General features: G+C 39.3%; 1 pseudogene; it reads left to right on the top strand.

The window, feature by feature from the left end:
• Nucleotides 1-10438: 10438 nt before the first annotated feature.
• On the top strand, nucleotides 10439-12160 carry LOC146398932 (olfactory receptor 4C11-like; annotated as a pseudogene).
• Nucleotides 12161-13838: the final 1678 nt, after the last annotated feature.

Below are 13838 nucleotides of genomic sequence, written 5' to 3'. Positions count from 1 at the left end.
GTTCTTCTTTTTCTAATTCGTTTAGGTGGAGGGTTAAGTTGTCCATTTGGGATCTTTCTTCTTTTTTGAGAAAGGCCTGTATTGCTATAAATTTCCCTCTGAGCACTGCTTTCGCAGCATCCCATAGATTTTGAGAGGTTGTGTCTTCATTATCCTTTGTTTCAAGCTATTTTTTAATTTCCTTCTTGATTTCCTCATTGACCCATTGGTTTTTTAGTAGCATGTTGTTTAGTGTCCATGGAGTAGGTTTTTTCTCTTTCCTTTTCCCATGGTTGATTTCTAAGTTCATGGCATTGTGGTCAGAGAAAATACTTGAGATAATTTCTACGCTCCTAAATTTATTGAGATTCGCTTTGTGTCCCAATATGTGGTCGATTCTTGAGAATGTTCCATGAGCATTTGAGAAGAATGTGTATTCTGATATTTTTGGATGTAGTGTCCTGAAGATATCAATGAAGTCTAACTTTTCTATTGTTTCCTTTAGGATCTCTGTTGCTTTATTGGTTTTCTGTCTAGAGGATCTGTCCATTGATGTGAGGGGGGTATTTAGGTCTCCTACTATGATTGTATTCTCATCAGTATCTCCCTTTATGTCTGTTAATATTTGTTGTATGTATCTGGGTGCTCCTATATTTGGGGCATATATGTTGATGATAGTAACATCCTCTCCTTGGATGGATCCCTTAATCATTAAGTAGTGTCCTTCTTTGTCTTTCTTTATGTCTTTTGTTTTAAAGTCTATTTTGTCTGATATGAGTGTTGCGACTCCTGCTTTTCTGTCATGTCTATTGGCGTGAAATACTTTTCCCCACCCTTTCACTTTCAATCTATATGTATCTTTTGTCCTAAGGTGAGTTTCTTGTAGGCAGCATATTGAAGCTTTTTGCCTTTTTATCCACTCAGCCACTCTGTGAGTTTTGATTGGGGCATTCAGTCCATTGACATTTAAGGTGATAATTGATAGATGATTATTTTTTGCCATTTGAACCTCGTGTTCCAGTTGATTCTATGGTTCTCCATTCTTCCTTTCTTTTTTTTTTTTGGTTGGATGGTCTCCTATTATTATCTGCTTGTGTGTATTTTTTTTTCATTTTTTGCCAATGCAATATTTGGTTTTGGCTTGTGGTTGCCCTGTTCTTTAAGTATGCTAACCCCTTCCCATAATTGTGTGTTTTAGCCTGATGGTCCTGTAAGTTCAAACACTTCATTACTATATTAAAATTAAGACGAGAAACATACATACAAACAAAAAGGGTTATTTACCTCCTAACATCCCTTGCCCACATTTTATGGTTTTGATGACTCTTTTATTTTTTTCTTTTTAATTTTATTTTGTTTGAAGCATGTTCATGATTAAATCTGTATGCTGGCTTATTTGAGTGACTGCTCTCTGATTGTGGTTTCCTCAGTCCTAGTTCTTCCTCTTCTTCTTCTTTTTTTTTTTCTTTTCTTTTTTCTTCCCTTTCCTTCCTTTCTTTTTGGTTTAGAGAAGCCCTTTCAATATTTCCTTTAACCTGGGTTTCGTGTTGCTGTATTCTTTAAGTTTTTGTTTGTTGGGAAAAATTTTTATTTCCCCTTCTATTTTAAATGATATTCTTGCTGGATAGAGTATTCTAGGTTGCATATGTTTTCCTTGTAGCACTTTAAATATCTCTTGCCATTCCATCCTGGCCTGTAGTGTTTCTGTAGAGAAATCAGCTGATATTCTTATGGGGGTTCCCTGTAGGTAACAGTCTGTTTTTCTCTTGCTACCTTTAGGATCCTCTCTTTATCACTAACTTTTGCCATTTTTATTATGATGTGTCTTGGTGTGGGTCTGTTTGGGTTCAGTTTGTTTGGCGCCCTCTGTGCTTCTTGTATCTTGAATCCAGTATCCTTTAGACTTGGGAAGTTTCCATCGATAATTTCTTCAAATATATTTTCCATCCCCTAATCTTTTTCTACTCCTTCTGGAATTCCTATTATGCATAGATTGGCCTGCTTTATATTATCCCATAGGTCTCTTATATTGCTTTCCAGTTTTTTGATTCGGTTTTCTGTCTGTTGACCAGACTGAGTGATTTCCATTATTCTATCTTCCATATCACTGATTCGTTCTTCTGCATTATTCATTCTGGTTTTTACTGCCCCTAGTTCAGTTTGCATCTCTGCAAATGAATGTTCTAGTTTTTCTTGGCTCCTCCTTATATTTTCTAGTTCCATTCTGAGGGTATCTGCATTACTAATCATATCTTCTCTTAATTCCTTCAGTATTTTCAGTATTTCTCTTTTGAACTCCAGGTCTGTCAGACTGCAGAGATCTGTTTCATTGTTGACTGTTTTAGGTGAGTTCTCCTGTTGGTTTGACTGGGGGTGGTTTCTCAGCTTCTTCATCTTGCTTGTTGTTTTCTTTCTGCTGTGGGAGTTGTACTCTCCGTGATCGGGTAGTGTTTGCCTTGTCACTGCTGTGGAATATTTCCTGCGGGCTGGCATTGTTGGTCAATCTTTTTTGAGGCAGTGTGGCTTTTCTGGACTGGTGATGGGGCTAACAGTGTTTCTTTGAAGCAAAGGAGGGCTTCCTGAGGGCAGACAGGACTGGGAGGTCCACACCATGATGGTAGCAGATTTCACATGGTCATGCAGAGCTTGCTCTGGTGTTTTGAGGCTGTGGGGTTCTTGCAGAGAGTTGGCGGTGTTGGGCAGCTGCTCTTCAGGGGTGCATCACCCACTGGGGGCTGCAGCAGCTATCTGGGTCACTGAGAACCTAAGAGGCTCTTCCCTAGGGAAGCCCAACTCAGAAGGACAGCCTGAGAATGTAGGCGGATCTTTTCACAGTCTGGCCGAGCTTGTTGTAGCTTTTCTGGGCTGTAGGGGCTCCTCCAGGGGGCTGGTGGTGCTGAGCAGCTATTTCACGGGAGTGGGGCACCCCCTGGGAGCTTGGGCGGGTAGCAGGGCCGTTGGAGACCCAAGAGGCTCCTCCCCAGGGCAGCCCGACTCAGAAAGACCGTCTGAGATCTTTTCCCAACTCGGCCAGGCTTGTTGCAGCTTTTCTGGGCTGCAGGGGGTCCTGCCTGGAGCTGGCAGTCCTATTCAGCTGGTCCACTAGAGCATCCCCTGGGGGCTCGGGAGAGTAGCAGGGCTTTTGGAAACCCAAGAGTCTCCTCCCCGGGGCAACCCGACTCAGAAAAACCGTCCGAGAATTAGGCCGATCTATTCACAGCCTGGCTAAGCTTGTTCTACCTTTTCTGGGCTGCAGGGCTTTTCTTGGGGCTGGTGGTGTTTGGTGCTGCTCTGTGGAAGTGTAGCCCCTCCAAAGGGCAAGCAGGCCTGTGCAGGGACAGCCCTTGTGGTGGTCGGCTTCAGGCAATTGTTGAAGCCAGCCCTCTTGGATGGCAGGCAGCCCCAGGCCCATGAGAGCGTAGGGAGTGGCGGGGGTGGGGGGAGGGGATGCACTGGGTAGCACAGCTTTCAGCTAGCTAGCGGGCCTGTAAGCTTGCTGTGGCATGGGGGGTATTCTATGGGGACCCACCCCTTCTTCTCTCCCCTCCCCAGCATGGGCGCAGACCAGGCTCTTCTCCCAGGTTCCCTCTGAGGCGGCTTTGTATTTCCCCACTCCTAGAGTATTGCTCCCTTCCTCTGTGACAGCTTTGTTTTCTAGTCTCCCAGGCAGTCTCTGCCCCATCAAATGGTTTAGAGACCTCCCAAGCAGTTTCCGCTCTGCCCCGCCCCCCTAGCCCGGGGACTAATCTCTGGAGCAGAGGAGGTCTCGGTGCCCAGCCCCCACCCAGGCATCCCCCAACCCTTTCCCCGGGGACTAACCTCTGGAGCCGAGGATTCGGTGCCCAGCCCCCACCCAGGCATCTCAATTTTTGGTGACTGTGCCCGTAGTTCAGATGGTCTCTTCGGTTCTTGATCAGCTTTTCAGTACTCCAGCTTACTGCTACATTCTTCTCTGCATCTGGAGATTCCTCCAGTTTGTTTGATCTTTCCCCCTTGTAGGTGACTTTCCAGGGTGCCGGATCCCTTTCTCCTCCACAGTTCCCTTTTGGGAGCGCCCGTCCCGCTCGGATTCACCTTCTCTCACTCTCCTCTTTTCTCCCGTTCTGCCCAGTAATGTCACGAACTTCTTGCCGTGTTTGGAGTTTAGGTTCCTCTGCCAGCAATTGGTTGCTGTTCTGTGCGAGTCATTTATTCTGTAGATGTGCTTTTTTTTGTTGTGTTTGTGGGAGAGGGCGAGCGTGTCTCCCTACTCCTCCGCCATCTTGTCCTCTCCTCAGAGCTTTGTCTTAATTTAGAAAAGATATAACTTCAAGGACAGAGATTTGGGTAAATTTTGGTGGTCCATACCTCAATGTGCCTTTGAAAGTGTGCTTTTTCCTTGGAGTAGGGTGCCTGGGTGGAGCCTTTGATAACTGAAATGGGAGGTGCCTGTCTCTTAGGACCAAAGCAGAGAGGCAGAGGGCTCTGTTGACAGATCTGCCTATTTACAGTCTTGTCCAGGACTAACTAGCCCATGTTTGCTATAACTATGGTTTAGCTCATTTAGCAAATCTTTCAGGGAAGTGTAATGTCCTTGCCCCTCAAGGACTGGACACTCATAAAATTTTAAGAAATCCCTACAAATATCTCAAGAAGGAAGAAAAAATGTTTAATTTATACATTATTCCAAGGAAGGTTTTGGGATAATAGGACTCTCTTTGCAGATGTTTACATCACAGACTAGAGGGAATATTTCCTGTTTATTCTAGAAATTTCTAGGCACAGAAGTGAGAAATTTTCTGCCAGTATCATAGACCATTTTGAAGAGTCTAACTCAGGCCTTCTAAGAAGGGCTAGCTGTCTGTGGAGTATCTTGCAACAGAAAGCAGAGTGGATCTATCTGAAGTACAATTTACATGCTGTAAATATTGCATGAGATTTATCTTCAAAGTAAATCTGAATTGAAATAACAAAACTATGAGCTCCCTAGTGGATGTCACTGCCATAGTGCTCTCTCTATCTTTCTCTCTTTTAATAAGAATAAAAAAAGATAAAATATCAAGCCCAACTGAATTATTTCCTTTTTCTTTCCTCTCATTCTGGACTGGATTTTAAGACAGTTATCTTTATCCAGTTCTGGCTCCTGAGAAAAATAGTTTCAGGAACATATTTACCTCATATGAGAAAATTCTGAAGTTTCAATGTTCCCCATCTTTCTCTAGCCTCTGTTTGATGCAGCACTGGCTCAGGCCCAATTCTTAATAAGAAGTGGTTATATTAAATGGAGCAGATGTATAGTATTATATGTCTGCACATTTCTGACTGAGAAAGCTTAAGGTCTGGACAAGGATAGGTGGGCCTGTTGATGGTAGGCAATGAGTATGCATTGATACTGGTGACACAATGATTCTATGATACTGTGATACCAATTGCCCTTGTATTATTTTACTAACATTTGATGTCCAGGACCAACAATTGCTCTTACTTAGAACCCAAAATTACATTCTCTTTCTGGGACTTGACTAAAGGATAATATGAATAGTGGAGGAGAGAGAAGCAACACTCTTCTAGTGAAATCTTAGGACAAACTCCTCTTTATCCCTAATGTGGGTCTTTGTTCACATTTGCATTTTAGTTTTCCCCTATTTCACCCACTAATTTTTCTTCCTTCTCTGGTTCATACCCACAAACATATTTTTTTTTCCTTTTCTCTGATCCCTCCCTTCTTTCTCTAACATCTCTATCCCCTCCTCCTCACTATTATGTTTCCAAACATTCATAAAAAATGCTGATCTCTTTGTTTCACCCAACATGAAGTTGGCATATATCTGATAGGATGTGCATGGAACTCGTCAGGGGTTTTCTTCTTTACCTGCGTATGATTTCCTGGCTTTATGCTGGCTCCATCCTGATGCTTGGAGACTGAAGTTTTCTGGGCAGTGGGGGTGTTAGAGAGATTGTTGTGGAGCCCAAAGCTTTAGTTCTGGTCCTACATCCTCTGTGATGACTCTCTTCTAAACCCTGGCTCCCAGCTTATCCTAAAATGTACAAAATAAAATGACAAGAACTTGCCTTATGAGACAGTAAAAATCAAATGAAAACAAGGTATTAAAGCAAACATAAGAGAATGCTACAATTAAAGACTGCATAATTCAATAAACACACACAAATTTTACCAGCAGATGGCTATTAGCAAGAAAGTTATTTGACTGGAAAATCAGGGAAGGCTTCACTGAAGAGATGATATTTGAACTTGAGTCCTTTTACACAGCTAGACATGTATGTCAAGGAAGTTCATTTTGCTACTATGGCATATGGATAATTCAGACAATAGCATAGTCTGGGTGTGTTTGGGAAAGACATAAAGTGTCAGACTTCACTGGGTCATGCATGAGCAGGAGCACTGGGAGGAAAAGGGGAAGAAAGATGATGGCACCCGGTTAGAGGAATTTGAGAGCCACAGTGAATATCTCAGCCATTGCATTCAAAAGCCATAGTAAGCATTTTATCACGATTACAATTCATTATATTTTTAAAATGCCTAGTTTTTCCATGGGATAGAAAGGAGGAAAAATAACGGAGAAGACATAAAATGGGAATATCTAAAATTGTGCCCTTTCTTTCTATTTAGAAACATATACTAAGCCTGTGAGGATCTGCTTAAAAAATTCTATGATTGGAGTTCCCATCATGGCTCAGTGGTTAACAAATTTGACTAGGAACCATGAAGGTGTGGGTTCAATCCCTGGCCTTGCTCAGTGGGTTAAGGATCTGGCATTGCCATGAGCTGTGGTGTAGGTCACAGACATGGCTCAGATCCCACATTGCTGTGGCTGTGGTGTATGCTGATGGCTACAGCTCCGATTAGACACCTAGCCTGGGAACCTCCATATGTCATGGGAGCACCATAGTAAAGTCAAAAAAAAAAAGTTATGTGATTGACCATCTGTAATAGTAATATTTATGAAATATCAGCCTGATTTAGTGGTATATATGAGCTAATAATTCTCAGAATGAGGAGTGCCTTGGTGGAATTGTCACTCATGTGGCTTGGGTCACTGCTGTGGCACAAGTTCGATACCTGGTCCTGGAAGTTCTGCATGCTGCAGGCATGACAATAATAATAATAATAATAATAATAATAATAATAATAATAATAAAATTCTTACAGTGTAAATCCACAGAGTTATTTCACTCAAGGTGTTGATTTTATTTCACTTAATTTTGTGAGACATTTTATTTATAATTTAATGAAAATTAAATAATATGTGAAAGGAAATGTTCTGTTCCACATTTTGGGGATATAAAAATGATCTTGCTTTAGGGAAGTGAGATTATTCTTTATGATACTATAATAATAAATATAAGCCATTACCCATTTATCAAAACTAATGGAAAGTATACAACCAGGAGTGAGCCCCAAGGTAAACTATGGACTTTGGATGATTGTGATGTCATTGTAGGATTGTAGGTTATAGGAAATGCACACTCTGCTGGGAGATACTGATAGTAGGCTTGGTATTATACATGTGTGAGTGAGGGACTGTAAGGGAAATCTCTGTACCTTTCTCTTAATTTTTCTGTGAACCTAAATCTACTCTAGAAAGTAAAGTCATAAATATGACAATAAATGATCCTGTTACACCTGAGGGAATATATTTAATTTTGTTTTTTTTGTACAGAGACTAAAGGAGAATGAGCACTTAAGATCCTTCTTTAATAAAGGAAGTAACAAGTCTGGAATTACTAGTGAATCATATTTGTAGTGGCTGCTGGTCCAGGATTTATTTTGGGGAAGTGCACAGTGAATACACTTGCATGCCTGACACAGAGTTTCTAAATACAGGGGAGAGAAAGGCAGATGTCTTCCTTGGAAGTCTGACATCTTGAAGGACAGGCATTTCTTTACAGATGAAATAAAAGTCCAACTGAGTTAAATTTGTTTTTTAAAAATGATAATTTTAAGAGTTCCTGATGTGGCACAAAGGGTTAAGAATCTGACTGTGGTAACTCAGGTTGCTGTGGAGGAGTGAGTCTGACACAGTCCAACAAAGTGAGTTAAAAGATCTAGTGTTGCTGCAGGTGTGGCTCAGATTCAGTCCCTGGACTGAGGACTTTATATATATATATATGCAGCCATAAAAAGAAAAAAAAAAGGAAGACAATGTTGTTAAATAACTCTGAGTGATTTTTGTTTTTAAGCAATGAATAAATCTTAGGAAAAGACATTCTCAAGTTTTCATGACTCTAAGTTTTATATTTTATTAGTAAAAATATATTTAAACATCTTATCCTCATTCATGGCCTTCAGCGTGGAGGAAAACTTTTTCAAAATTTTCTACTGTAACTTTAAAGTCTGGCTAAACTAGAGGATTCATAGTGATCTTGTCTTTACTCTTCTGATAAAGTATTTATCTTATCATCTCCATTAGAACTTTGCTTTCATTTCCATCATTCCAAATGCTCTCACTCCTTCAATTTGTATAACTCTGGATCCCAAACTTTTTCACAACTAAGGACCTATTTTATTTCTACTTTCCTCTGATCATGGGCCTCACATTGAGACTGTTATGAGCTTCTTATTTATTTTAAAATATGTATTAGATATGTCTGAAACAGTCAATCTTAAGTTACTTTCTTATCACCCTGAGAAAACTACTGTGATCCACAGTGCTGATATGATTTCAGTCACAGAGGCAAGGATCTTAGTGTTTAAAACAATTATGTAGCTGTGTTACAGCAGCTATACAGCAGTTACAGCTGTGTAAACACTTTGGATTGATACTTTTGAAAAATGAAAAATGCCCCTTGGAAAGCCAACATTAATAATTATAATGAAACTAATCACTTCAATTGATTATTCCATGTGCTTTATGTATATTGAATAATTCAACCTTCATAGCAACCCGAAAAGGTAGAGTATTTTATTATTTATGTTCACAGGTGAAGAAAATGAAGTGCAGAGATTCAGGGATTTGTTAAGTATCACACCATAAGGAGCAGTAGGTAGGGTCTTGATCTAAGAACTATGGCTTTAAATTCTATGCTAACTCACTTCTCAGCTCTGCTTTTGAGTATTAGCATCTCAAGGGTACTGGTTTAAAACTTGACTCTCTTAGGTTAAAGTTACAATTTATATGTTAACTGAATTCTGAATTTTCCACTGACCAAACTATCCTTTAGGAATTTGCACTCTTCTCTCTGCAGATGGTTTCTACTCTTTCAATACTGATCATACAGTGACATACATAATTAATGATCTCAAATTTATCCTAATACTCATATTACATTTTTAAGAATAAGGAACTGGGAGTTCCCATCATGGCGCAGTGGTTAACGAATCCGACTAGGAACCATGAGGTTGCGGGTTCGGTCCCTGCCCTTGCTCAGTGGGTTAACGATCCGGCGTTGCCGTGAGCTGTGGTGTAGGTTGCAGACGCGGCTCGGATCCTGCGTTGCTGTGGCTCTGGTGTAGGCCGGTGGCTGCAGCTCCGATTCAACCCCTAGCCTGGGAACCTCCATATGCCGCGGGAGCGGCCCAAGAAATAGCAACAACAACAACAACAAAAGACAAAAAGACAAAAGACAAAAAAAAAAAAAAAAAAAGAATAAGGAACTGTTTTTCCCATTCCTCACATATTTAAAGGTAATTTGGATTCAATATCTGAAATGAAAGATAATTATAGAATTATGGAGAGCTGAATAGAGTCTATGATTTTCAATTCTTTGAAATTATAAACTAAATTAAAATTTGAAAAATTGACAGCTTGGTCCATATAAAAAGGAAAAAAGTCACAGAGAAGAGAATAAACAAAATTGTAGCAGTAGAAATAGCACAGGCTGAGACTTACATAGTTCTTACTTACTATGACAGAGATCTTTTTTTCATTTTATCTGAATAGTGACTATGATGATGTTTAAAGTGGTTTTCTGAAGATCATGCAGTTAAGCAAGTAGTGAAGCTTATATTTGAACTCAAGCCTTTAAACCCCAGCAGTTGTAATCTTCGCCTTGAAATATAATTTTTTTTTGCTAGGTTAATATCCATTCTAGATAAAACGTCAAAATATTGGGATTCCATTTGTGACTCAGCAGGTTAAGAACCTGACACAGTGTCTATGAGAATATAGGTTTGAACCTGGTGTTGCCCAGTAGGATAATTGTCTGGTATTGCCACAAGCTGTAGTATATGTCACAGATGTGACTTAGAACTGAAGTTGTTGTGGCTGTGGCTTAGGCTGGTAGCTGAAGCTCTGAATCAAACCCTAGTGTGGGAAATTCCATGTGCTGTGGTGTGGCTGTAAATTTTTTTTTAAAAAAATCTGCAAAATATGAGTTATCAAAAGATAAAAGATTCTCAGAAGGGGGCAGTATTTTTATAAAAATGTAGTAAAAATGTAAAACTTTGTTGGCAATAAAAATTTATATTCATATAATAAAAATACAGTTTAAAAAGTTAACAAATTGAGGAATTCCCACCATGGCTTGGCAGTTAAAGAACCAGGCTAGAATCAATGAGAATGTGGGTTTGATCTCTGGCCTTGTATAGTGGGTAAAGGATCCAGTATTGCCATGACCTGTGGTGTAGGTCACAGACATGGCAGGTATCCCATGTTGCTGTGGCTGTAGTCTAGGCTTGTGGCTACAGCTCCAGTTAGACCCCTAGCTTGGGAACATCCATATGCCCTGGGTGTGGCCCTAAAAAGATGAATAAATAATTAACCAAATGAGAAAAGAAGATAATGTCACAAGATTTTTTTTTTGTATGTGCATAAATTTTCTACAAAATCATCACCTTGAAATATTGGCCAGTCTAGTATGTAAGGAATGGATATATATACAGATGAATATGCAAATATAGAACATTTCTGGAAGGATATAAAATAAATTAAAAGTAGTTATTTTAGGAGAGTAGGAGTATAAATTCAAATACTTTGGAAAGATAGTTTAATTTTTCCTTACTTTTTTCTTATTTTAAATATTTGATGATGATCATTAATTACTCTGTAATAAAGCTATAGCTAATAAAATGGTACAAAACATTAAAAGAATTTTTAATACCTATCAATAACAATGATAATCTCTAGCACTTCAGACTGCAATATCATAGTTGGAGAATTATTTTAATTTGCTTTTAGGATTTTTCCTTATATGAGTGTGAAAACTGGAAGCAATACAAGTATCTCAATGAACAAATGGTCAAATAAATTATTTTTGTACTGTTATGTTGATAATTAAACCATAGAACACATAGTAACACATGAAAACTGTTTGAGCAATTCTAAGAGAAAATCAGAGTGCAAAATGACATTATATTATGATTTTGATCACACAAACAATATATACTATGAAAAAGGACTTGAAATAGAAAAATAATAAAATCGTATATTAGAATTATGGGGTATTTTTTGGCTGTGCCCATGGCATGCAGAATTTCCCAGGCCATGGAGCAAACCCTTGAGACTGGAGTGACCAGAGCCAAAACTGTGACAATGCCAGATCTTTAACCCTCTGAGTTACCAGGGAACTCCTTCAAAGACTCATAGGGGATTAAAGGCAGTTGAGGGTAATAGAGCATGAAATAGAAACAAAGAATTCAGAGTTCAGCCCTCTGATTTTCCAAGAATGTCACTTTTTTTCTTCTCTCTTCAGAATAAGCCTTTGTCAACTGCATCTTACCTACAGCCATTAGCATATTGATGAATAACAGTATGATGAATTCATTCTTTTTGGGTTGACACAGGATGTAGGAAAGCAGAAAGCAATATTTGGAGTCTTCTTGATTCTGTACTTTATGACACTGTTGGGGAACTTTCCCATTGTAGTGACTATAAAGACAAGCAGGACTCTTGGGATTCCCATGTACTTCTTCCTATTCTACCTTTCCTTTTCTGATGCCTGCTTCTCTACAACAACAACCACCAGTTAATTGTGGATGCCCTTCTCAAAAGACTATTTCCTACAACAAGTGCATGACCTAGGTTTTTGCAGCCCATTTCTAAAAGGGTTTTTGCATGCCCTTTGATCACTACATAGACATTTTTAAGTCCTTGTGTGATAGACAACCATCATGAGCTGTCAAGTCTGTGGTGTGTCACTGATTCTGGTCTGGGTGTGACCTTGCATCCACTCTTCAGTACAGAATTTCCTGGCTTTAGGATAGCTTTTCTGTGGCCCCGTTGTGACTGATCACTATTTTTGATCACTCACATGCAGGAGTAATGTGAGTTTGTAGGAATTTTTTCTAATTGTTTTATGGTTTCTCTTAAGTAGAAAATGAAGTCACTGGTTGGAACAGAGGAAAGAAGAGACAGCATTGCCAAAATAAACTCCAAATGGCTGAAAGACTTAAATATATGACAGGACACCATCAAACTCCTAGAAGAAAACATAGGCAAAACACTCTCTGACATCAACATCATGAATATTTTCTCAGGTCAGTCTCCCAAAGCAATAGAAATTAGAGCAAAAATAAACCCATGGGACCTCATGAAACTGAAAAACTTTTGCACAGCAAAGGAAACCCAAAAGAAAACAAAAAGACAACTTACAGAATGGGAGAAAATAGTTTCAAATGATGCAACTGACAAGGGCTTAATCTCTAGAATATACAAGCAACTTATACAACTCAACAGCAAAAAAACCAATCAACCAATGGAAAAATGGGCAAAAGACCTGAATAGACATTTCTCCAAGGAAGATATACAGATGGCCAACAAACACATGAAAAAATGCTCAACATCGCTGATTATAAGAGAAATGCAAATCAAAACTACCATGAGATACCACCTCACACCAGTCAGAATGGCCATCATTAATAAATCCACAAATAACAAGTGCTGGAGGGGCTGTGGAGAAAAGGGAACCCTCCTGCACTGCTGGTGGGAATATAAACTGGTACAGCCACTATGGAGAACATTTTGGAGATACCTTAGAAATCTATACATAGAACTTCCATATGACCCTGCAATCCCACTCTTGGGCATCTATCCGGACAAAGCTCTACTTAAAAGAGACACATGCACCCGCATGTTCATTGCAGCCCTATTCACAATAGCCAGGACATGGAAACAAGCCAAATGTCCATCGACAGATGATTGGATTCGGAAGATTTGGTATATATACACAATGGAATACTACTCAGCCATAAAAAAGGATGACATAATGCCGTTTGCAGCAACATGGATGGAACTAGAGACTCTCATCCTGAGTGAAATGAGCCAGAAAGACAAAGACAAATACCACATGATATCACTTATAACTGGAATCTAATATCCAGCACAAATGAACATCTCCTCAGAAAAGAAAATCATGGACTTGGAGAAGAGACTTGTGACTGCCTGATGGGAGGGGGAGGGAGTGGGAGGGATCGGGAGCTTGGGCTTATCAGACACAACCTAGAATAGATTTATAAGGAGATCCTGCTGAATAGCATAGAGAACTATGTCTAGATACTCATGTCGCAACAGAAGAAAGGGTGGGGGAAAAAACTGTAACTGCAATGTATACATCTAAGGATGACCTGACCCCCTTGCTGTACAGTGGGAAAATAAAAAAAAAAAAAAAAAAAAAAAAAAAGAAATAGCAAAAATGACAAAAACAAAAAAAGAAGAGACAGCATTGGAATTTTATATAGAGGGAAATGTGGAAACATTTCTTTAGGACACATACTCCTTTGTTGCTCATAGTCCTAGTGATCTTTTACTCACTTTAGTGCAGTGAGAGAATAAATATACATGGCGGAATTGCAGTGCAATGATCTAGTAGCATCAAAGACTCACTTGAGATCCAGGTCATGAATTTATGTAAGATTGGTTAGTATGGTCACAAAGTAACACTTTTCAGTATTTCCAGTGCTGCAATCTAAGCTGATAAATGAT

This window comes from Sus scrofa, chromosome 10 (assembly GCF_054392235.1).
Source record: "Sus scrofa isolate SSC_HxYL_T2T_F1_AM1 chromosome 10, Sscrofa_HxYL_maternal_Yorkshire_Landrace_v2.0, whole genome shotgun sequence".
NCBI lineage: Eukaryota > Metazoa > Chordata > Mammalia > Artiodactyla > Suidae > Sus > Sus scrofa.
This window is presented reverse-complemented; position numbering and strand designations above follow the sequence as displayed.